The sequence below is a fragment of the Engystomops pustulosus genome, chromosome 5 (assembly GCF_040894005.1).
Source record: "Engystomops pustulosus chromosome 5, aEngPut4.maternal, whole genome shotgun sequence".
Taxonomy (NCBI): Eukaryota; Metazoa; Chordata; class Amphibia; order Anura; family Leptodactylidae; genus Engystomops; species Engystomops pustulosus.
Genome location: NC_092415.1, coordinates 47,092,659 through 47,117,336, shown reverse-complemented (window position 1 = coordinate 47,117,336; position 24,678 = coordinate 47,092,659). Strand labels below are relative to the sequence as shown.

The 24,678-nt window shown below is 41.8% G+C and overlaps 1 protein-coding gene across 8 annotated transcripts in view; it reads right to left on the bottom strand.

The window, feature by feature from the left end:
* Nucleotides 1–24,427, bottom strand: part of FAM110B (family with sequence similarity 110 member B) — a 144,963-nt gene extending 120,536 nt beyond the window's left edge. For 5 of the 8 annotated variants that reach the window (XM_072151858.1, XM_072151856.1, XM_072151863.1 and 2 more), the window contains exon 1: nt 3,081–3,229. The gene's annotated coding sequence lies outside the window, so the exon portion shown is untranslated. Of the gene's footprint in view, nt 1–888; nt 923–3,080; nt 3,230–22,072; nt 22,294–24,202 lie in introns of those variants that run through there. The other 3 variants (XM_072151857.1, XM_072151860.1, XM_072151861.1) reach the window with 3 other exon arrangements.
* Between the last annotated feature and the right edge of the window lie 251 nt (nt 24,428–24,678).

The window sequence follows — 24,678 nt, the reverse complement described above, 5'->3', positions numbered from 1 at the left end:
CATGAATCTGTGGTCCCCTGGACACTACCCAGGCAAAATGAATGTCGCGTAGTTTGCACTGTTTTTAGTATATGTGCCCCAATGGGCGCTGATCTGAGAAGAAAAAACGGCAATCTATATGGGCAGAGCGCTATATAGTCACATTACTATTTGCAGTAGGATGTTTATAAGGTAATATGCTACTCCTATTGCACATATTGATGGGACTACGTAGCGCTCTAACCATCTAGATTGCCACTTTCTTAGATCAGTGCAGATGGCATCTATTGACTTTTCATTCCATGTACTTCACGCACTGAGGATTATTTTTGATTCTTATTACTTCTAGCCATCTATACACTACAGTAAAGCCAATGAAATATATATTTACCAATATATATTGGCTGGGGACATATAGTGTGAACAGGTTACTGAAGTACAATCAGAGAAATCCAGAATCGCCCAAGCACCGTAAATCACTCTGCAACTTTAAAAACTCTTACTGCTGAATAGAATAGCAGGATGCATGCCTGGCCTGCCTTCCCATCAATTAGTGATAACAGGACCCTCTGATCAGTGGGGATCAGCAGTCGGACCTCTAGTCTCAGACTGTGGATGTGGGATTACTATTAAGCTTTGTAAATATACCATAAAATTACACATTGGGTTCGATGCTGGTCAGGAAGGGGGAAAGAATTATTTATGGCTTTTTAAGCCAAAAGGCTGTTGTGGACACGTTTTCTTCTTTACACCCATTTTGTAGAACTAATGTAAAAAAAAATGGTCCAAAATCCTTTAAAGAATATCGCACAAAGTATTTTTTACAGTCAAATAAAAACAGATCTAAGTTCTAGTCAGGCAGCCAAATATGCCCCACCATGTGTAAAAAAAGAAAAAAAAAACCCTTACTTTATCTCCGACAACTCCAAGATGTTGGAATCTCTTCTCTTTCCCCTCGACGAAGAAGCAATCAATGCTGTTAGTTACTGTGCCCAAGGCTCTCTACTGTCATGTGGGCAGGCTGTGAGCTGTAATCTAGCACCACCCACTTGACAGAGGAGAGTCTAACTAATGGTTTTGATTGGTCGGGAACGGTATGGGGGAAAAAGAGAAAATTTCAACTGCAAAAGAAACAGTAGTACAATACCTAGCAAAAGATTCAAAGATTTACTGTCCTCTTTAATCAACAGTGTAGCAAAGCAAAATCATATTTTCTTCAGAATTTTTTTTAGTGCAAATCCAAATGACCGAAAACGTGCTTATAATATGACTGAACCCAGAACAAATTTCAAATGATCAATCAAATGTAGATGTTGTATAGTATGGGACCTAATGAAGATGTTGGGGGGGAATTGTAAACACCATCCTCCACTGTCCATTTACATAAGACCCCTAATGGATTCAAGTCTGGGGAACCGATACCAATGGGGAAAAAAAAAAAAAAAAAAAAAAAAAAAAACACAACAAAAAGTGGATACTGTTATAGACAGATCAATTCAGTATGTGCCAAAATATGATGCATATTCTGTGCACCACCGAATTCATGAATGGTCGTTACAGGGTTAAAGTATTAATCCTATACATTCTTTAATATAGTCTAAATTCTCAATTTTTACGTTTTCCTGGATCTCTAGGGAAAGAAGGTCTGTTTGTTTACAGACTCATCGCTATGGGCAGGGATTAGACCCTATGGAAACATTCCCCCACAAGAACAAGGCACAGAGTTAGCCCCAGTCTAATGATACGTTATACGATGGAAACACTCTCAAAACAGAAATAGATGACAATAAAACATATTATAGTAGCTGAAAAGATGGTGAACATAACACCGGTGTAAACCTCCTAATAACTCAGTTTTCTATAAGCTAATCAGTCACAGGACAAGTAGCAAAGCGTCTGGAATTCTAGTAAACACGTATCACCCATGGCAACCAGCCACTCGCACGAGCTTCACAAATCCGAGCCCACGAGACATAGGTAGAAAAACGAACAACTCTGGCGAACCCTTCTGAACCCCAAAGCAGCGAGAAATTATTCCACAAAGTGATTCTCGTTCACAATATTCTACTCAATCCAGATGTAACAGAGAGCGGCGAGAGTATTATACGGAATTATCGGAGATGATGGGACTCCAGCTAGGGAACAAAGAAGCCCTGGCACTCACATCTTATTCGCCGCTGGTTTCCAGAACTTGACTGGCGCTGTGTCACGTGTGAGATATGGCAGGTTACATGGTGTTACTCTTATAGTAACTGTACAGTAGATATTAGAGGATACAGAATGTATACACCAAATAGAAGAAGGAGGAATTAACTGCTGGAAGATAAGATTCCACTGATCAGATGTGATACAACATTCATCCCAAACATTGTAACACATTGTTCCATGCAAGATCCTGATCCTGAAGAACAAAGGAGCAGTGACAGCGTCCTGTCTATTAGACCTGTAGCTGCTTCTGCTTGTAAAACAGACAATTCTGTCAGCAGAAAGGATCACAGCAAAGCCAAGTCACTGAGAAAAGCCTGCAGTCAGGGCATTACTGACAAAGAGGAAGCCAAACAATGAGCAATCAATGGGAAAGCCTGCACAGACAGTACTACTACCCCCATCATGTGCAATGGCCATTCACTCCTGCACTGCACAGCCAGTACTACTACCCCCAGCATATGCAGTGGCCATTAATCCCTTCACTGACTGTACTGTTACCCCCATCATATACAAGTTATTAACCCCTGCACTACATAGACAGTACTTATACTATCCCATCATATGCAATGGCCATTAACCTCTGCACTGACAGTACTACTACTCCCATCATATGCAATGGCCATTACCCCCTGCACAGACATTACTACTACCCCATCATATGCAATGGCCATTACCCCCTGCACTGCACAGACAGTACTACTACCCCATCATATGCAATGGCCATTACCCCCTGCACTGCACAGACAGTACTAGTGGCCAGTGCTCCAGTGACATTAACCCCTGCACTGCCCTGGGAGATTCAGGAGAGTGCACAGCTGATCAGCGGAGACTCTCAGCAAGTCATCCATTGAGATAAAGAGAATGAGATGAGCAGCAGAAAATGATGGTCTCACCTTTGTATGTATCCAGCTGCAGCTCCGGCACAATGTAACCTGTGCAGTGCAGGACTGATGAGCAGACACACAGCTCTGGAAATGTGAATTACACTGCCTTGTCCAGGCTGCAGGAACAGCTCAGCCCTTCCACTTCCTGGGGAGGGGGAGGGATCACACAAATGCTGCTTCTTTTTAGCCTTTTATTGGGATTTTAACCTTGTTGGACGAGAGTGTGAGCGCCACCTAGCGGTTGGCCTGCAGATGATGGAGATGCAGCTAGCACATCCTTTATCATTTACTTCGGACATTTACCTTCTTTTTTTTACCTTTTTCCAGTTTTGTTTAGCTGAAAAATGTTGAAAAATACAAATATAATAATAGCCAATAGTAACATTTGTCAAATAACTTATTCATCAAATTGGGGGAAATGCACATATACTCCATATGGTCATTACCTTGAATCCTTACATTGTAAAATAGCTGGAGCTAAGGGGAATCTAGAAGAAAAGTCATGTATGTTATTACTGTGCCATTAGGTGCTATGACTTTTACCATGTGGTTAGGAAACAAGGTATACAGATGTGTCAGCAGGAACAATACAGAACGGGATCTCTGGTTTTTAAATGTTTTTAAAGGATTTTCCTGCTAGGAGCAAATATCCCCTATTAAGCCCTTAAAGGAAACCTACCATTTGATTTGATGCATTATGAAGCAAACATACCTTGGGAATGCTGTAGCTACACTGATGCAGGATCATATCTTGGTTAATCCCTGTGCTGTGTTGTTTTGAAAAATTTTGAAAAATTTTAAAAAATCCCTAGAACTTATATAAATATAAATAAACAATAAAAATCATAAACATGTTAGGTATCACCGCGTCCAAGCATGTCCTATATATATGAAAATATAATGTTAATTTTTGTGTAAATGTATGAAAACAGTGTAAAACTTTGGTACTAAATTTGGTAAATTTATTATGGGGGCATTATAGGAAATAATGGTGGGGCCCAATATATGACATCATTTATTATGAGGAAATAATTAATTATGAGGGGCAGCATAGGAAATAATTATCTGTGGGGGGCAGCATAGAAAATAATTAGTTATCAGTGGCAGCATAGCAAATAATTAATGGTGGAGGGGCAGCATAGGAAATAATTAATGGTGGGGGGCAGCATATGAAATAATTAATGGTTGGGGGCAGCATATGAAATAATTATGAGGGGCAGCATAAAAAATAATAATGGGGGCAGCATAGGAAATAATTATGAGGGGCAGGATAGGAAATAATTAATGGTGGAGGGGCAACATAGGAAGTAATGAATGGTGGGGGCAGCATAGAAAATTATTGATGGGTGGGGGGTGGAATAGGAAATAATTAATGGTGGAGGGGTAGCATAGGAAATACTGGTGGGGGCAGCATAGGAAATAATTAATTACGAGGGGCAGCATAAGAAATAATTAATGGTGGGGAAGCAGCATAGGAAATAATTAATGGTGGGGGGAAGCATAGGAAATAATAAATGGGGGGGCATAGGAAATAATTAATTATGAGGGGCAGTCTAGTAATTAATTATCTGGGGGAGGGCAGCATTATTCAATCCCAGTATATTTAATAATTGACTCAATGAATTAATTAATTGGGTCAATATATGAAATAGTTCACAAGGGGGTGCAGTATATTAAATAATTAATTGAGGGGGCCCAGTGTATTACGGATGCAGTCACATGTACCGCTATTTATTTTGAAACTTTAATCTGGCCCTCTAACGGTCTGAGAGGGACAGTGAACGGCCCCCTATGTAAAAAGTTTCAGGACCCCTGATCTAGACTTTCATTTACCTTCTGAACATTCTAGTATCTGACACATAGAAGGAAAGATGAGACAGATCAGAGATGAGATACATGAGATGCATATAATATTCTTAGCTCTGCTACATCTCAGCTACACACACACACTGTGAGCTCTGATGTGCCTCCCTCCCCTATGGATAAAGATCTTATCTGCCTGTAGCTTGTGCTTTCCTCTCGCTGCTGCTGTTGTTTGCCGGCAGGAAGTCAGTGTGTACTTGTGTGAGTTCCTCCTGGAATGCGAGGGTGGTGGCTTGAGGCAGAGAGGAGCTCACTCAGTGTCAGACAGAAAAGCAAGATGTCTGCCAACCCTAACCTCAGAAGATCCAGGGTCGGGTCCAAGGGCAACCAAAATTTTGTACAGCAGGACTCATAGAGACAGGTTGGAATTATATTTGTGAAATGTATTTTTGTTAATAACAGTGAATTAGCGAATGTGTTATTTTGTTATCCTGAGTACAATTAAGAAACTTCGTGGGAACGCCTATTTAAGGGGAGGCTTCTGAACTTTCACGAATGAAGGGAAGCTGGTTTATGAGTATGATGGTGTGACTATATGTTTGTGTAGTATATATCTATTCTCAAATGTAATATACGTGATGAGTAGGCTGTAAGAGTTGAGGTATATGGGGGTCCAATCCAAAGTTTACACCAGGACCAACTGATGTTTTGTCACGCCACTGCCAGAAAGGGTTTTGTGACAGCACCTAGAGCACTTGCACTTAATTTACATAAAGGTTAAAGTTCATTTTTAGCTAAATAACAGGAGCAAAACTTCTAATAAACTGTTAGCTGTATTAAGAGTGGTGGTAGATTCCCTTTACGTTTATTTTACACTACTGATTTCATATGGACAAAAGTTTGTGGTAAAAGGAGGTCACATTTAATGTAGACTCCTATTTTGGATTCTAATTTATAGTATTATAGTACTGGAGTAGCTCTACCTGTGCTTTATGTCTAAGCATAAAAACCATTATAAGAGGAGTATAATTATTTTACCCCACCCAGTTTAGCTACCATATTGAAACAACATGTAATTGTATGATGTATATTGTTATCATAGTACCTGCTATGATTAATAATTATACTGTACCACATCCATTACATGAACTTAAAAAAGGTGACATTTGGTGCTGAAATAAAGTTGTTGTGGGTGCTGCAAGTTTAAAGGGAGTTTTCCATTTATGGCTCTACAGCAGCTCAGGACTGAGAAGAATGGCAGCCCTATATCCCTACAACAGAATGACTCCGTTCTGTTCATGCACAAGTCTATACAAGTGTTAAAGGGATTACATTTATTTTGGGGATGATTTAAAGAACGGAAAGTGAGAATTGAAAACAGCATTCCTAGTCCTGACATCAGGTCACTTATCAAACCATTACAATGCCATTCATTCCGGATGAGCCGCTAAGACTGAGCTGGCAAAGCTGAAACAGTGGCAGCTGCTGGAACACAAGCCGCCAGCTAAAGGCTAAAGATATAGGCACATTCCAAGACGTCGAAAATTCCTGAGAATGCAACCTTGTGATATGTCAGGGATGATGGCTTAGCAGGTGGAATGCCAAGTTTAAATGAAAGGAAGGACAGATGGACCCAAAAAGGCAGAGAAAAATATCCTGTGGTTAACCAAAGCAGCCAGCCAAGCCTGTCATCACATAACAGAGTGTATGCCTGCTATAAAAACCGCCTACAAACAGCAGATGTATATATTTATATGCACTGAAACATACAAAAGTGATGATAAGAATAAAATATAAAATGGTCCAATTGTACTAAATTTTATCTAGATATTTGGCACTTCAAAAAAATCTACCATCAAAATCCATCACAATAAACCAGGGACACTTACTCCAGGGACCAGGAACTATGATATGACTATGATTACCTTTTTAGAAAATGTTTTAGAAATTTGTCGCTATTTTTTACACTAGGGGATCTGATTGACATTGGATCATACAATATACTGCTTCCCTATTACACTAATGGCAACCAATTGCCCCCCACAAAAGAATAATAGAATAATACAGGAGACAATTGTCTTGTATGGATAAGGCTTAGCTTGAAAGGCCACTCCACATAGCCTTAAAGAGGTTTGTCAGGGAAGTACAAGACACTAATAGAGTCACTCATATAGTACTTACCCCGGTCCTGCAGCCTTCCTCTGGGTTGAGATTGGAATGTAGGCATTACTGCCTTGACTCCCCCCATAATAACCAGTCCCAGGACCCTTAGACTTGATGTACCAGGGTACGTATTGTATGGGTGACCCTTTTTTTTACGGTCTTCTACATAGTAAAGGTACATTCATACAGCCGTATGCCCAACCGGTTGCAGCTGGGCGGGCATACAGCTGTGCGCTGGAGAGGAGGAAGTGACACACTCCCTAACCCTAACCGTACTGCCGCTGGGCCGCCATTGCCTTCTATGGGGACGTATATGCGGCTGCCCCAGACGGCCTTGTGAATGAGGCCTAATAGTGGCCAATCTCTTTAACAACAAAGTAGCTGAGTGTTAGTTATCATTAAGGGTCTTTATATTATCCTATGAAAACCTGTGCTGTACATTTTACACTGATCAGGACCTTCAGAAACAGTACAATACTTTTCATAGTCTCATACTGCTCGGTAAATGACACATGCTTTTTGACATAGCGAACAAAAGGGCAAGCCTATAGAAGCTGCAGTTCAGATCATGTCAAATCAACACATGACAGAAGGCACAAAGCCAAATCATCCTGTCCTAAAAAAAACCCAGCAGCGTTTAATGCATCAATATGTCCTTTGTCTGAGAAGCAGAGGTAGTATGATAGATTAGTTCTCCTAGGCTGAACCAACAATATCACCAGTCTATCTTTTCAGAGCTTTCATAAGAGCAACATTTATTGAACCAGCTCAAAGTAATGCTGTAAATTAGATTAAAGTCCCTTCAGATAATGCCCTTAGGACCTGATGATGTCATATGCCTTTTGACAGTGATGAGGTCATGATGCTACATGAGCCTGCACTGCTTTACAATATTCATGTCGCATCAGGCAATCTGTTGTTGATGTTTAGTCTGTGGTTTATGATGGCAATGATGGCTTCTGAAGCTTTAACATTATCAGTTTTGCCCCAGAAATAGTCTCTAGTTCTTATTAATCCATTATCCATGCCATTTTACTCTTAAAGGGGTTGTTCCAAAATAAAAAAAACTTTTTATATGTGGATGTAAAAATAATAAACTTCCCTCCGCGCTCCCAGTCAGCTGTGCTGCCGGCCTTTATTTGTACACAGTGGCCAGAGGTGACATCACATCAACAGCAGCTGTGACTTGAGTGACGGACAACTTAATTAGTTCCTTTGACACTGTTGTCTGTATTTTGTGCTATTGCTTTGCTATTCTGTGTATCTGACCTCTGCTACATTTATTTGATCATTTTCTTGCTATTTAATACTGTGCCTCACCACCTTCTTGGATTTGACCTGGCTCTACCTGACTTCCCTGTCTATTGTCTATTGTTTAATCATCTGTGTCTTGACCATCTCTCCTGGTGCTTTCCCTGAGTTAGACTTGAATTCGGTTATTGCCTTGATGCATTTCTGTATCCTTGAGAGAATACTGGTCTGTCTCTGTCTTCCTGTAACCTGTCCACTCCACCATCTAACAGCTGCCAAAGTATGTTTTCCCTCTCACCTTGGAGGGTCTCTCATGGCCATTAACAGGTTCCTTGGTTTGCCCTTTTAAGGGTGGCTTATCTGCTTTAGGCAGGACCGTAGTCTGCAGAGTTAGTTTGCCACCACTTACGTAGACAGCTTACACCAAGTCTGGTTGTAGTTGTGATATTTGCTGTCAGGTTCTCACAGTTTCTTGACACCAACCTTATATAAAACATTTTTTTCATGGACAATCCCTTTAATGTAAATATTCAGGACAAACCATTTTCACTAAAGAGCTCATCAATAAATTCCTTGAAGGGAGTCCGCAATTTTGACTATGCACTTTTTCTGACAGAGCCTTTTACCTGGTGGTCTACAGTGTGAACAGGAGGAAGCTTGTATGAAAATATCAAGTCGGAGAGTGACCCCTCTGCTGGAACACTGTAAATTCCACTTAGGACGGTATTTCATCTTGAGTAAAAATTTGCTATCTACATAGGAATACTCTCTCTTCTAAGTGACAACTATAGTGTCCAATCAGGAGCCTGTTGCAACTGAGACTCAGGGCAGAGGGGAGGTGCTATGCGGAAACAAAATGTTGAGATTCTGGCTCCGGACAGCTTTGTTTTCATTATTAGTAGAAGCAGGACTGAGAAACATTGATTTATATTCCAGGATTGTCGAAGGATTCTAAACACTATGATGCTCTGGTGTGTGTGTGTGTGAGAACCCTTCAGTGAACGGCAGTAATTCCAAGAGAAACCTGCTATGGCAGTGACTCATAGCAGGTGGGAGGGTCTGTGCTGTGCTCAGTGCAGATGTCTCACACACCAGTGCACCAGAATGTTCCAGAAATATAAATGTATTTTTCACGGTCCTGATGCTACTAACACTGTACACAAAGGTATGAATTCACAGATTTCTAGGGCTACTGCCTGTCTGCAGCTAAAAATGCGCACAGATCTCTAATACGAAGAACCTTCTTGAAAAGCACTTGCAGAGCTGCAGCCTTAGGCCCCTTCCACACTTGCGTTGCAGATCACGTCAGAGTTTGATCAGGGTGCGATCAGTGTTTGGTCAGAGAAAAGCACATTTTGCATCAGAGTGCAATCAGTTTTCAGTCAGAGTTTGTTCAGTGTCTCAGTTTTTCATGCGCGTTTTTGATGCAATTTCAATGCAATTTCAATGCGTTTTTCACGCTCAGAAAATGCGCGTGAAATGGACTCAGGACTGAGCTCTATCTTTTCTATGGCAATTGATGCGTGAAAAACGCATTGCACTTGCATTGGACTTGCAAGTGTCTCAGAGTGCAATGCGTTTTTGATGCATCTCCATAGACTTGTATTGTGCGTTTTTCACGCGCGTGACTTGCAAAAGTAGAGCATGTCGAGATTTAAATGCACGTTAAAAAAAACGTGCGTGTGTGCGTGAAAAAAAATGCAAGTCTGAAAAGACCCATTGATTACAACGGGTCAGAGTGCGTGAAAAACGCGCGTGAAAAACGCAAGTGTGAAAGGGGCCTTAGATTAAGATTTTCTTTTTCAAATTGTTTCTGCTAATAACCACATAGAAACATTTATGATTCGATTCAGGGGATTAAACCTACTTATTAAAACACCATGGCCCCATCAATTATGGGCTCAAACAAATTAACACACCATGTATTGTAAAACTGGCTTTATTTTACATTGTTCTGTTCAATTAGTCATTTAACCCCTTTGAAAATTGTATTCCCATGGCACTAAACAGTTACATTTGAAGCCATCAGAAGTTAATTTGACGATATACATAAGGGTATGTCTATGCCTGGCAGTGTCTTCACAAGCCACAATCTGACGCAATAACTTGAACAGACTGAGCTGCATTACCAAACAGAGCCAAGGCCGTATACACTCATAAACATAAGGGGAGCAATGTTTTGAATTTTTGACTTTCCGGGTCCATATCTCTCCATATACTACTGTTTTGAATGTTAGGCTAACATCATTTAATGGCTAATCTTCTTGACCATCTCAAATATAAAATTGACTTGCAACTATTTAGCATATGCCTAGTTATACAGATTCTTACCATATAATTGCATTTTAATTGTTTTGGTCCTAAAAATCTAAATTACATTTTTTTATAATTTTGTTAGCATTTTGCTAATCCACATTTGACTTTCAACACTGCGTGAATTCTTCTGAGCATGCCCTCAATCAGATTCTGTCATGTTTTAGATAAAATCTTCTAAGTCTCTTGTATACCTTCCCCACTGTTGGTGCACATGGGCCTGAACCCCACTCACTTAGAAAAGAATAAAGTTTTTCTTCAACTCTTTCTACAAGTGTTCGATTGGGTTGAGATCTGGGATCAATGTGGGTCAAACCAGCAACTCTATGGTCATTTAACCATTTCTTTGCCAAACTCAATATTGTCACACCAGAACGAAGTTTGTGATAAGCCAACTTGATATTTTTCCTGGATGTCCATCTCTTGGCTTTGGAATGGATGTAAGGACTTTCAGATTTCAGATCCTACCATCTACCATGGCACACACACACATGATACAGTTTGGCAAAGGAGACCGCTATTGATAAGCTGTATAGTCCTGTATCTTGTTTTTTGGGAAATCATCTTCATCCAAGCTCCTCGATTCAAACCAGTGACCTTTCGCTTGAGACCTACCCTAGTGACACACTGAGCTATTAGAGATTGTTAGAAGAAATTGTAATAAAAAAAATAAAAGAAGAAAAAGATTGTTCCACCACTAGGAGCAAAACAGTAACAATGCAGTTGTATGAAAAGAACCTGCATAACTAATCATATGCTAAACATTTGCCAGCAAAATGTATGTATGATTTTGCCAAGATGGTTGTCTATACAATGAAGGCAGTCTCACATTTAAAGCTGTATTGGATGGTGAGCCTGAAAGTCAATAGTTCAAAAAAGGGGCCAACTAACAATCTAAGTACTGGAGGATGTACTGTGCATCACCTATTATTCTGCATAGTATAGAGTTTCAGTCTGAGATGTCCGCTTTGAGATGAAATTCCATGGAAGGGGGCGGGGCAGAAGATGGCAGCTCCATGAGGATAGCAGCTCCTTATCTGCTACTTTTATGTGGCCTTCTGATCAGCTCTCTTGGGATGAGAAGAGCTTCAGTGAGAAGACTGCAGGACACTGTTTCCAGTGGAAGTCGCTGTATGTACGGTGATCTGCATAATCTGCTGCTAATATATATATTTTCTGAATTTAGTTGTGAATAATAATTTGAAATATTGAAAAATAAATATCCTACTAATAAACTGCATCCAGGATTAAGTAAACCATGTGCTATTTCCCCTGCTTCCCCTCTGTAGTTAAGCCTGCTGATAAAGGGGATGTGTAAAACCACTTTGGCAGGTGAGGTTGGCAAACAAAGGATCTGGCATGTGATTCAGTTCTCCATATTCAGCCCGTTTGCTGATTATACCTACAGCCATCTGCCTCGCTCTGGATTCTAAATTATGGGTACTACATTGTGACACAAGCTTACCAAATGACTCATATTAAGATAATTACATAGTCTGTCCAAATGTAGAGTGTGGTAACTTTTCACTCCTCACCCAAAAATAGATTGACATAATTTGTAGCTTTTGTAAAACATTTTTAATTGGCTGCATATGATACAATAATATATAGAATATTACCGTTACACATTCAAGCCATTTATTCATATTTACATTTGGCAATAGTATGGTCCATCATCATAGAACACGTGCAACAATTGTATACTGCAGAAGTTCAATAAAAATTACAGCTACAGCGAGCAATGTTATTCAGCTTTCTTTGGCAGTACCATAGAAGTCAATGATACATAGCGGGCCCTACCTCTCCATTTATTTCAGGCCCATGGGACTATACTCTTGTGATCCATGGGCAGCCAAATCCCCTCCTATAAGACAATTATCCTCTATCCTGTGGATAGGAAATAAGTATCTATAACGTGACAACAATTTCAGAGAAGTTCTCTTGCTTTTAAGTAAACAAAAGTCAAACTTTTTTATTTGCACCCAGTATAACACCCAAGAAGTTCACAGAAAGTGCATTGTCCGACTATAATGCACTGTTACCGCGATTCACTAAGATTGTGCGCCCGATAACATGAATGTGTCGCTTCCCCGCTCAGGTCTGACAGAGTTCACCATCTTTTTAGTGGTGCATGTTAGGGCTTGTGACAGAATTTTAAAGTTAAATCCTGCGCTCAGTCCGAATCAGACAGATTATCTGAAGGCATGCCCCCTAAATTGTGTTGCATGGATGCCAGCGCAGCTGAGACGAAAAAAGGGTTTTGTGTCACACAATCGCAATGCACGACCGGTGGCATTGGACGTTCTTACTCCCTATGACAAGGGCTGGCATAGAATTTATGGCACTTTATGGCCCACATTTACTAAAAACACTGCAAACTGCGCTATGTATAGTTTGCCTGTGTAGTGTGCATAGTGCGCCACATTTATGAATTGTGCTGCCCGTTCTTTATGAATCTGGCGCTCCCTGCAGTGCACCACTTTTTTAGGGGGAGTTTGACATACTTCTGTCAGGCTTTGCATGTTAAATGTGGCACACAGTCCGACTCTGCACAGGGATGCCCCTTTCAGTGATGAAAAATGGGTCGCTTGAAGAATAGTGAAACACAAAAGGGTTGCGATAAGGAGCGCAGCTGCCAGGATTTTAGTTTCCTCATTGGCCCCTTTTGTAGGCTATAACATTTTTGCTTGCTTTTGCGTTATTGGGGCCATGTGACGGCATTTTTTTTGCAGGATGAGATGTTTTTTCCAGTGTTACCATTTTGGGGTTGGTATCACCCATTGTTGAAAATTTAGGAAACTTTTTTTTGAGGGCAGGAGTAGAAAAGCATCAATTCTGTACTGGATTTTTTACTTCTTTTTTTTGGTGTTCCCTGTATAGCCTAATAATCATGTTATCTTTATTCTATGGATCAGTACGATTACGAGGATACCAGACTTGAATATTTTTTCTTACGTTTTACTAAATTTGTCAAATAAAACCCATAATTTTTGCATTGCCGTCTCCCAAGTGGCATAACATTTTTACTTTTTTGACGACGGAGCTTGATGATGGTTTTTATTTTTTGCGGGACATGCTGTACTTTGCACCAGTATCATTCTGGAGTACATATGTTTTTTTTGCTCACTTTTTATTGCATTTTTTGTTGGATTGAATGGGTAAAAATCCTAATTTTTGGAGGGTTTATAACAGTTTTTTTTAACGGCCTTCATCGTGCATGTTCAATAATTATTTACTGTTATTCTACAGGTTGTTACGGATGCGGTGATACTATATATGTGGGGTTTGTGTTATGATTTAGAAGTTTTTTGCATTATATGTCTCATTAAATGTTGATTATGGGCATTTTTTATTGATTTCTTACTTTTTTTTTATTGAATAACCTTTTTTTTTTTTTTAACTTTTTTTGCAGTTTACACCATGGGATATGAACAAGCAATCATCTGATTGCTTGTTCATGATAATACTCTGCAATATTGATGTATTAGCAGTGTCAACCTATGCACATGCAGCCTGTAAGATGGGGGGGGGGGGCGGTCATGGGGAAAAGACCCCCCAAAGCCAAGTTAGATGCTGCGGTTGCACTGACTGCGGCATTTAGCGGGTTAAACACCCGCGATCAGAGCACTATATGTTACAGCCAGCACCCTGTGTTTCCCGCTGCCGGTACGGCTCAGACCTTGAGCTGAACCGGCATCGGCTCTGCATCCGATCGGACGCAGAGCCAATGCCGGTTCAGCTCAAGATCGGAGCCGAACCGGCAGCGGGAAGGGGTTAAGGACCTTGCCCTTTTTTGTTTGTTCATTTTTATTTTTCACTCCTGACAACCAAAAATCTATAACTTTTGTATTTTACACGTAAATAGCTTAGTGACAGCTTGTTTTCTGCATAACAAATTGCACTTCATAGTGATGGTATTTAATATTCCATGACTTGTACTGGGAAGCAGGGAAAAAATTTTAAATGCAGCAAAATTGGTGAAAAAATGCCTTTGCAGCGTTTTCCAATTGATCCTACCTACCTTATCCTAACATATACTGCCACATACACACTAAACAGGCTTGAATATGGATCTCTACAGAGATCCTGCAGCCCGTATTTTTACAAACTAAGGCTACATTCACATTAACGTGTGCCTGCCGTACCGTAGCACGGTGAGCACACCTTGGTGCCGGTGAGTAACATTGCGCACAGCGCCGTATTCTGGAGAAAGATAGGACATGTCCTATCTTTCTCCCGGCTATGGTACAGTGCGGTGCTGCACGTGTGCTACAGCGTACCACTCCTGTAGTGCGTCCATTGCCGTGTATGGGGGACGTATATATATACGCCATATATACGTCGGCTGTATATATGTCCCCATACATTTGTGTGAATGTAGCCTAACAAGGCATATTATAAAAATATTTACAACACTCCCTCAGGATCTCACATAACAGTTACGCTTTCATTAAGTTATTGATTACTAAGTGCAGGATGTCCTCAATCTTTGCACCAGAAGAAGTGGATATTGCATGAACTCTGGAGTACAACTGCAGAAAATGATAACTAAGATTTGTCGGCTGGATTTAGCAGTTTTGTTTAAAAATTATATATTTACTAATTACAAGAGTAACAAAAAGATGTATATATTAGGTGTGAGAGAAAGCTAGCTATAGAGATATAATCGTATTTCCTAACTTGCTGTAGAAATTTTCAAGATGTTAATCAGAATTCGAAACTCATTTACAAAGCCACTAGAAGCAGGATGAAATTCAGAAATTAATCTCCGTACACTTCCATCCCTATCAGTGCTGATCTGATTACAATACACGGTGTAGAAAATATCTGCTTTATTTCCAGACTCTTCTACAACTGTATTTAATTTTCACAGCATCTTTAATCTTTGCTGCCAGTGAATGAAAACATACAGCAAAATGAAAGGACATATAGTGGCTGCAGTCCCATCATCCACATATGGACATGTTATAGATCCTTAGACTTGTGGGAGGCAAAAGCCAAACTAGACAGCCATTAAAACATGTTCATCATAAGCAGATGTCGGAGCTCTGGATTGTATTGCAACACTGCAGAGTCATATCTTTATGTCTTGTCTTCACCAGTGACTCTGTGACAAGCAGCATTGCATCTAGAGGAAGGAATTTATGAAGGTTACAGATGAAGCTGAGTCTTCTAAGATTAATTTTGGAGGTTACAATGTTGTTTCCTTTATAGCTAGATGCTGATAACCAGAGGAAGTATTGGAAGTGTTCCTCCCATACAATCCTGGTTCCCCCTCCAAACAACTACATTTCTAATAATAATTCTTTACTTATACAGCACCTACAGATTACGCAACGCTCCACACAGCTTGCCAAATCAGTCCCCCATTGGGGCTCATAATCAAATCAACCTACCAGTATGTTTTGGAGAAGAATGGAGGAAACCACACAAACATGGAGAGAACATACAAACTATTTGCAGATGTTGATCTGGCTGGAACCCAGGACTCCAGCGCTGTAAGGCAGAAGTGCTACCCACTCAGCCACCGTGCTGCCCAACAGTTCTGATCAATTTAACACGTACCAACTATCCTCAAAATGTTACTTCAGTTTTACACCCATCACTGATTTTAGGCTTGTTTTCCAGGTTCATGTTCTTGCTTTAAAGGAAACCTAACATTTGATTTGATGCATTATGAACCGAACATACCGAATGACACAACCTTGTCAGCAACATTAAAAAAAGATGTATTGGCCGCTCGTGACCTACCGGCTACTCTGAGTGGTCTCATCAACCTGGCCACTCGGATAGATGTACAGTTCATGGAGTGTGCTGAACAGTTGCGTCACTAGCATCTGCAAGTCCGGCTCCCACGTTTGCCTTGCTTGGCTCCGGTCTACCAAAGGCCGCCCCAGCCTACGGCCACACAGTCTGCAGTGGAGCCTAAGCAAGTCGACAATGCCTGAATCACGGTTGAGGAACGTTCCAGATGTTGTCAAGAGAATCTCTGCTTGTATTGTGCCAGTCCCAAGCACTTCATCGGGGCTTGTCCTGCCCGTCCCCAATGTCCGGGAAATGCCAGCACCTGGGGCTTCTAGGAGAAGCGTCCATAGGTGTGAATACAGCTTCTCCACGCCTGACAGTTCCTGAGCTCCTCAGTGTTGGTACCAGTGCTCTCTGCGTTCCTGGACTCTGGTTCTGCGGGGAACTTTGTGGATGCCACTCTGGTCTCCCGGCATCACATTCCAGTGGCTCCTCTAGTTATTTCCTCGGTCAGCTTCTCTCCGATTCGGTACCGTACTGAACCTGTCAATCTTCAAGTGGGAGCTGTTCACAAAGAAAAGCTGTCATTCTATGTGTTGCCACACTCCACCTCTTCTGCCCTCCGGGGTCTCCCATGGCTGCAACTCAATGCTCCGGTCCTCAACTGGAAGACTGGGAAGATCCTGCGTTGCGGTCCTGAATGCCACTCACGCTGCATGGTGGCACCTCTACCTGTTCTGATTTCTTCAGTGTCTCCCAAGTCTCTGGAGGGTCTTCCAGCTTGCTATCGGGACTTTGCGGATGTTTTTTCCAAAAAACAAGCAGAGACTTGGCCACTGCACCGTCCCTGTGGATCTCCTGTCAGGTGCCTCTCTCCCTAGAGGTTGTGTCTACCCACTTTCTCTTCCTGAGACAGCTACCATGTCCGAGTACATCAAGGAGAACCTGCAAAGAGGTTTCATACTCAAGTCCTCCTCTCCAGTTGGCGCAGGCTTCTTCTTTGTTACCAAGAAGGATGGCTCCTTGCGTCCATGAATAGACTATCGTGGGCTGAACAAGGTCATGGTTACATAATTCTCGGCTACATAATTTCCGACACAGGTCTCCAGATGGAACCTGCTAAACTGTCTGCAGTTCTACAGTGCCCACGGCCAGGAGGTTTACGAGCCATACAGAGGTTCCTGGGTTTTGCTAAATATTATTGGCAGTTTATTCCGCATTTTTTCACTCTGGTGTCTCCCATTGTGGCACTCACCAAGAAATGTGGCAATTCTCGTGCCTGGCCTAATGAAGCTGAACAGGCTTTCTTCAGATCGAAGTCCACTTTTTCCTTGGCTCCTGTGCTCACTAGGCCTGACACTGACAAACCCTGTTATCTTGAGGTGAATGCCTCCTCTATAGGAGCTGTGCTCACCAGAAAGGGCCTGAAGGCCGAACCCTCACATGCACCTTCTTTTCAAAGACTTTTTCTCCTCCTGAGAGAAATAATTAGCCATCAAACTTGATCTGGAGTAATGGCGGTATCTACAGGATGGAGCTCTCCATCCCATTTGAGTGTATACCTACCACAAGAACCTTTTGTACCTCCAGACAGCCCAGCACATGAACCCCAGGCAAGCCCGTTGGACATTGTTTTTCTCACGTTTCAACCTGCTGATTCATTACCGTTCTGCGGACAAGAATGTCAAGCCTGATGCCCTGTCCCGTGCTTCGGATGTTGTTGGAGAAGAGCCGGTTCCTCGGCATATCATCTCTTCTGAACAGCTTGTTGTTACAGCTCCAGGGGATCTTCGACTGCTACTTCCCGGCAAGACATATGTTAGACCTGCTCACTGGAAGAGTATTTTGTCTTGGGGACATTCTTCGTTGTTGGCTGGGCACCCAGGGGTGCAACATTCTGTGGCCCTCATCTCCTGCTACTACTGGTGGCCAGATTTCGTGGGATCCTGCTCCTCCTGTGCCCGTAACAAAGCCTTTTGTCTCAAACAGGCTGGATTGTTGCTTCCGTTGCCGATACCCAGTCGCCCGTAGTCTCACGTGGCAATGCATTTTGTCAGTGATTTGCCTGTCTCCTCTGGCAATACTGTTATCTGGGTGGTGACGGATTGGTTTTCCAAGATGTCCCATTTTTTTCCCCTTCCAGGTCTTCTCCACGGCTTGCCAGCTTGTTCTTCAAGCATATCTTCCGGCTTCATAGACTTCCACTGCACATCGTGTCTGATATAGGGGTCCTGTTTGTCTCCAAATTCTGGCATTCCTTGTATAACCAGCTGCAAGTTAATCTTGACTTTTCTTCTGCCTACCACCGTCAGTTGAATGGCCAAGTAGAAAGGGTGAACCAGACTTTTGGCTCAGCCCATCAAGATAACTGGGCTTATCTACTACCAAGGGCTGAGTTCTCCCATAATTCCCTGGACTCTGGGTCTGCTGGCGCAGCTCCGTTCTTGGTGGTCTACAGACATATTCCTCGTCCTCTGCAAAATCAATTTGGGACCAGACCCGTCAGTCTCTTCCCCATGTCACTGATTGCACCAAGTCCCAGTCTGACAAGTAGCGGCAACCTCCTCCTGTTTTCTCTCCAGGTGACAAGGTGTGGTTGTCTTCCAGATATTATGGCTGACGATACCAAGCTACAAGCTTGGTCCCCCCTACTTGGTCCCTTTGAAAACATCAAGTGCATCAACCATGTGGCCTACAAACTCCGCCTTTCTCCATCGAGTTCGCATCCCGAACTCCTTCCATGTCTCCCTCCTGAAGCCTGTTGTCTACAACCGCTCCTCTCAGAAATCTCCTCCTCCTGAGCCTGACTCCCCAGATGTCTATGAAGTTAAGGAGCTGTTCGATATGAAGACCTTGAAGGGTAGCGCAGGGCCTGGCATAGAATAAACGCAGCCAGCCCACTCCCGGCTGCCCGCGCCCTCCGCCAGCCGCCCCCCCCCCCCCCTCACGCCAGTAAAACGTGAAGGTGGCGGAGAGGGCTAAATAGTCGCAAATGCTAGAGGCTCTGCAAGAGGCTCTTATAAATATGCCCCATACAGCATATACACAAACATGCATTATATACAATGCACACAAACATATACAACATATATACACACGCATCTTGTATATACAGCATACACACACATCAAGTATATACAACATACACACAGATATACAGCATATATACACATACATCTAGTATATACAACATACACAATGCATATGGGGTGGGTGGGCCTGGACGAAAGCCGTATTATAATTTGTTAATTATGTGCCCCCGGGCTGTCCCACTACCTCTCCACCCACCTAATATGCAGCCTACATTAGGGAGAGGTAGTTGGATGTGGCCATGGGTACATCATTGACAAACAAACTTTGTCCTTCCATTGCGGGCCCCCTGCGTCCGCGCCCCGTAGTAGCCGCTTTATGATCCACATCTAGTTTTGGTTAAAAACTGGATGAAATTTCGGAATATGGAAACACAAGCTTATTAAAGAGTTATTGTTCCTATTGTTGGGCTTTAGAGGGAACCTGTTACCACAATTTTCACTGTTGCAGCTAGTTACAGGTTCTCATAGCATCCTGTTTTGTCTATAAATTCTATAAAGTCTTTTATATCCCTAGAAAAACAAGATTGTAAGCTTACCTGGCAAATGAGCGAATCAGAGGGGGCTGGGTATCTATCTTGGCAGACTAGTGCAGATAGCATCATATTAATGAAGGCTGTGCACCAGTATTCAAATTTACTTTTGATAAATGTGGGCCACATGGTTTCAAGAAAGCTAATTCAGGTTGCAACTGGAAATTATTTTTCTACACCTTTCTATAAAAGTATACAACAACAAGAATAGAGAAACAGAATTACATGTTATGTATGAGCTGTTTATATGGAATAAATCTGACAAAAAGGTTACTAAATACATTCCATATAATTATGCAACTCTCACAATAGCAAAGTTTCCACTTCTGTCTTCATAGTGTTCCAAAATTCAATATAAAGCATCTCTTAACCACTTCAGCACCAACTATACCTGCTATGATTTGCAGACTCTACATTTCTGTTTGCATTCAAGTTACACCACACATAATGACACTTGTTGGGTCTCAAGACACATGCAGCGATCTAAATTTTATTAGAAACCATTGTAGCTACTTACATATTACATAGATTTCTGCCTTTCTGTTCCCAGACCAAATGTGCAAAAAAACCCCGACTTTAGGCTACTCCTTAGGGCCTTAGCGATCACCTGCTTTTCGCCATCCTCAGCAGGGATCTGTACTTTGCTGTACCATTTGAATGCTATGCTGGCAGTCCCCGTAGAAAGCAAACAATCTGAGCACCACGCATAGATTCCAACAGTCCCATATTCGGTGGAACAGTCCCGTTTTTTCATCCCGGGAGGTCAGGAGATTGTCCCGATGTGCCCAGCATCCTGTTCCCGACACCTCTTGTTCCTGACACACACGTGCAGGGCAGCCTAAGCAAGGGGAGCAGGAGGCGGGATCAAAAACATGTGCAGCTGTAACTGCCTCCTGCAGAAGGGGGGCAAACTCATCCAATTCAATCACCTCCCCGGCGCTGTGGTCAGAGGCAGCAGGGAAGGAAGGCAGAGCTAAACACCTCTGCTCTGTGATATCATCACGGCACTGATTGGTGTAGAGGCATTCCACAGATCTACCAATCACTGCAAGAAAACAAGCTGCGTGTGAAAGAGCTCCTTCTGCACTGATGATAAAGCTGCTGCTGTGAAGGACATAAGAGTCCAGGTGAGGTGAGGAGGGAAAAAGTATTGTGAGCAGGTCCTGGTCTTATTCATTTGTACATTTACTAGATCTAACTTCACATTGACCAAATAGTCTCCTCATACCATGAAAATGGCCAACAATAGAATATGTTCCTTCTGGAATAGATATACTGGTTTGGTTTTAATCCCGCATTATGTCATAAGGCCTCTTGTAGGTCATGCTTGATGACAAGGGAGCTGCCTTACAAAGTAGCTGAAAGAGGCGTGGTTTTCCTTATCCCATCCTGTAAAACTTTGAATATTTTCCCACAATCCCCTAGTGGAGCATCCCTGGCTATAAGACTTCACATACATACATGGTGACCTTAATTGGCAGTCTCAGTACTTCTCTTACTTCCCAACAATAGAACATAACTTTTATGGAGCCATTCAAAATATGTTTCCTTGAAGGGGTTCTCCAGCTATAAGATTGTCCCTAATAAGCTATATTTTTTTTAATGGTTAATTTGAACCAATTAACAAATCTCAGCCATTTTCTTGATTAAAAAAGCATTTATATTACCTTCTTTTATTTTGTTTCTTTATATACCCCCCAGGCTAAGACCTGTAGTTTTCACCTGCTCAATTCACGCATGCTCAATAATACCCTGTGTGCTGCTGGGCCGCTCGTTCACCTACATTTCCTTTGAACGCACCGATGCCGCGCATAACAAGGAGCGCAAGCACTCTGTATCCGTTCTTCTCCTTGATCTCACCCAGCAAGTCCCAAGTAGGCACGGCCATCTTTTATGGAGGACAAAAGGTACTAACAAAAGGTAAGGGAAAGGACAGGGAAGGTTTTAAGTCAACTGAATGTATACAAATAGATTTTTTTACACTTTTGACTAGAGAACCCCTAACTACTGAACGGAGTAGAGGGTAGGGGAGAGAGAAAGAGCACTCCTATAGTGTAGTATGTTATATAAAAGAATGATTAATAGCAGTACATGAGCCACTAACCTGGTCGAGTTGTGCAAGGAGGCACAACACCCGATACAGTATATTCTTATCCTCCTGTAGATTTTGTTGCCCTGCTGCCACGCTTTTGTAGTAGTTCCTTCCCCAATCGGAGAACTAATTACTAGAAGAGATATCTTTGTTCCTCCTATGGACCTGGATGATGAGTGTTGTGCTACGGCGCTGGATAACGATGAGACTTCCCCGCTAACTACTGAACGATCCTGGATAAAAGTAATAAATTAATCTTAGTTTTCTGGTCATTTTGTATTCATCTCCTATAAATTGAATGGACTGGTTTAATCCTTCTAGAGAGCAATATGTCAGATGTTAGTAGTGATATTAGCTGGATGCTACAGGAAATTAAGCATGGGCTGCAAACATTTTATTTTCTTCCTTTTAGCTTCAGGACATAAAATGCACCATACTCATCATAGAAGAGATGTATTGTGCACCTCTGTAAAGTATTTGTTGTCATGATTTACTCTCTGCAGATGTCGTCTTCTACTGAGATGGTGCCTGCAATGTTCTGCAGTTTCTGCCTGTGGACAAGATTGATCAGAGGACTCTGGGCAGAACTTTTCATCTCGTGGCTTGTCAGTATGATTGATGATGAGGGTTTCCGAAGAAATTAATTCATAGTCTGGAAGTCTAAATGTAACACAACAGATTCTTCCTCAAGCTGAAGAAACAGTCACATTCGGTGTGTTTTTAGACAGCAAAGATACATTAAACCACCAGCCTAAACATTTCCTGCTGGAAGCTATTATCTAGTGTGCCACGGACATGGTCAACTCTAGGCTTATTTGTCTCTTGTAAAATGAATAAAGGACTGAATACACAAGGAAGTATTTCCCTGTCCTTGTAGCACACACATTACAAAAGTTATGAATTTTACAAATAAACTCAGTTTTGAAGTATAAAGGCACATTTTATAGTTGAACCTTGTAATATTTGTATTTACAGCTCTTAAATTATATTATATCAAGAAAACTGCCATATATCATCCAGTTCACAGTTACAATTCTGTTAAAGTATCTACCGTATATACTCGAGTATAAGCCGACCCGAGTATAAGCCGAGACCCCTAATTTTACCACCAAAAACTGGGAAAACCTATTGACTCGCGTATAAGCCGAGGGTGGGAAATGCATTGGTCACAGACCCCCCCCCCCCAGTATATAGCCAGCCAGCCCCCTATAATATACAGCTTGCCCCCAGTAGTATACAGCCTCATGTACAACATAGCGTAAGACAGGGTTGGCTCCAGGCTACAGTAGGCCCCTGGGTGACAAAGCCTCACTAGGCCCATTTGCAGTGAACTAACATATCAGGATTCAAAATTCAGAAACTAAAACAGTCTCCTATGCTAAAATATTTCCTAGTTTATCATACAAAACAACCCCTCATGGTTATTTTAATATAAGCCCCCATCACACTCTATGGAGTCATTACATACAACCCCCTCTCCCTATGGATTCCTTATATACAGCCTTATGTAGCCCCCCCCAGCAGCTCTGGGGCCCGGCACCTGCCCAGGTTTGCCCAGTGCTGGCACCAGCCCTGGCGCATGAAATTGCAGTAGTTCCCTGGTTCATTCATTCCCTGGTTCCACTTATCTTGCTTTGGACAACAGTTTTTAGCTATTGGAATCATTCATCCCAAGCCTAGAAAGAGTTTACAAATATGTTCCAGATGTCACTCAAATTAAAGCCTGTTTTTACATAGCGCAAGATCTTGTCCCATTGCCACTACTGAAAAATCTACACCTCAAATCCTTCATTGCAAAGACTAAACAGGATCAGCCCCTTTGTGACCATAAAAATGAGCTATCAATTTTATAGAGTTGAGCACAGTAGGTGCATTATTGCGTATAATTTTATGCACTTATATTCATCTACATTGACAAGTGAAGGCTGTTTGTAGTGTAAAGGGCAGTCTAATAAGCGAGTGCAAAGTGCATTGTAAACTTGTGCCATAAAGCAATTCTCATGATAGTTACCCATGGGGCACAGCAATAAATAGTCTTCACCATTATAGTTGCTCATTACCACCACATAGTTCCTCTCACACATTCTTCATTGGTTTATAAGTGAAATATGCTAAATACTGTGGATGAGAAAATATCATTACTTTGTAAATGATCCACCTTTGTGCTGGAAACAGATGTTACATGGAACGTCATGCTCTGTAATTAGTTCCTGGGGCACTTGTTTCCCTATTATCAGAATTAGCCTTATTTGCCATTCTCTTGAATGAATCTAATATTGAATACTGTCCTGTATCATGTTGTATTCAGAAGATGGGTAAGATAGCAGCAGGTAAAGTCCATACAAATGTTATAGTACAGTGTCTAAGAGCAGAACTGTTCTAGTTGCCCATGGAAACCAATCAGAACTCAGCTTTCATTTTCCCACAGCTGTTTATAAAATGAAAGCTGAGCTCTGATTGGTTTCCATTGGCAACTCGAACAGTTTTACCTTAGACACTTCTGATAAATCTCCCATAAATTTGTGCATCCAGTCAGGATATTGTGCTGTAGGGCTCCACTGTGCCTTCAGCGGATATACAGTCTGTCTTACAGATGCTGAGTCCACCAATATTCAATG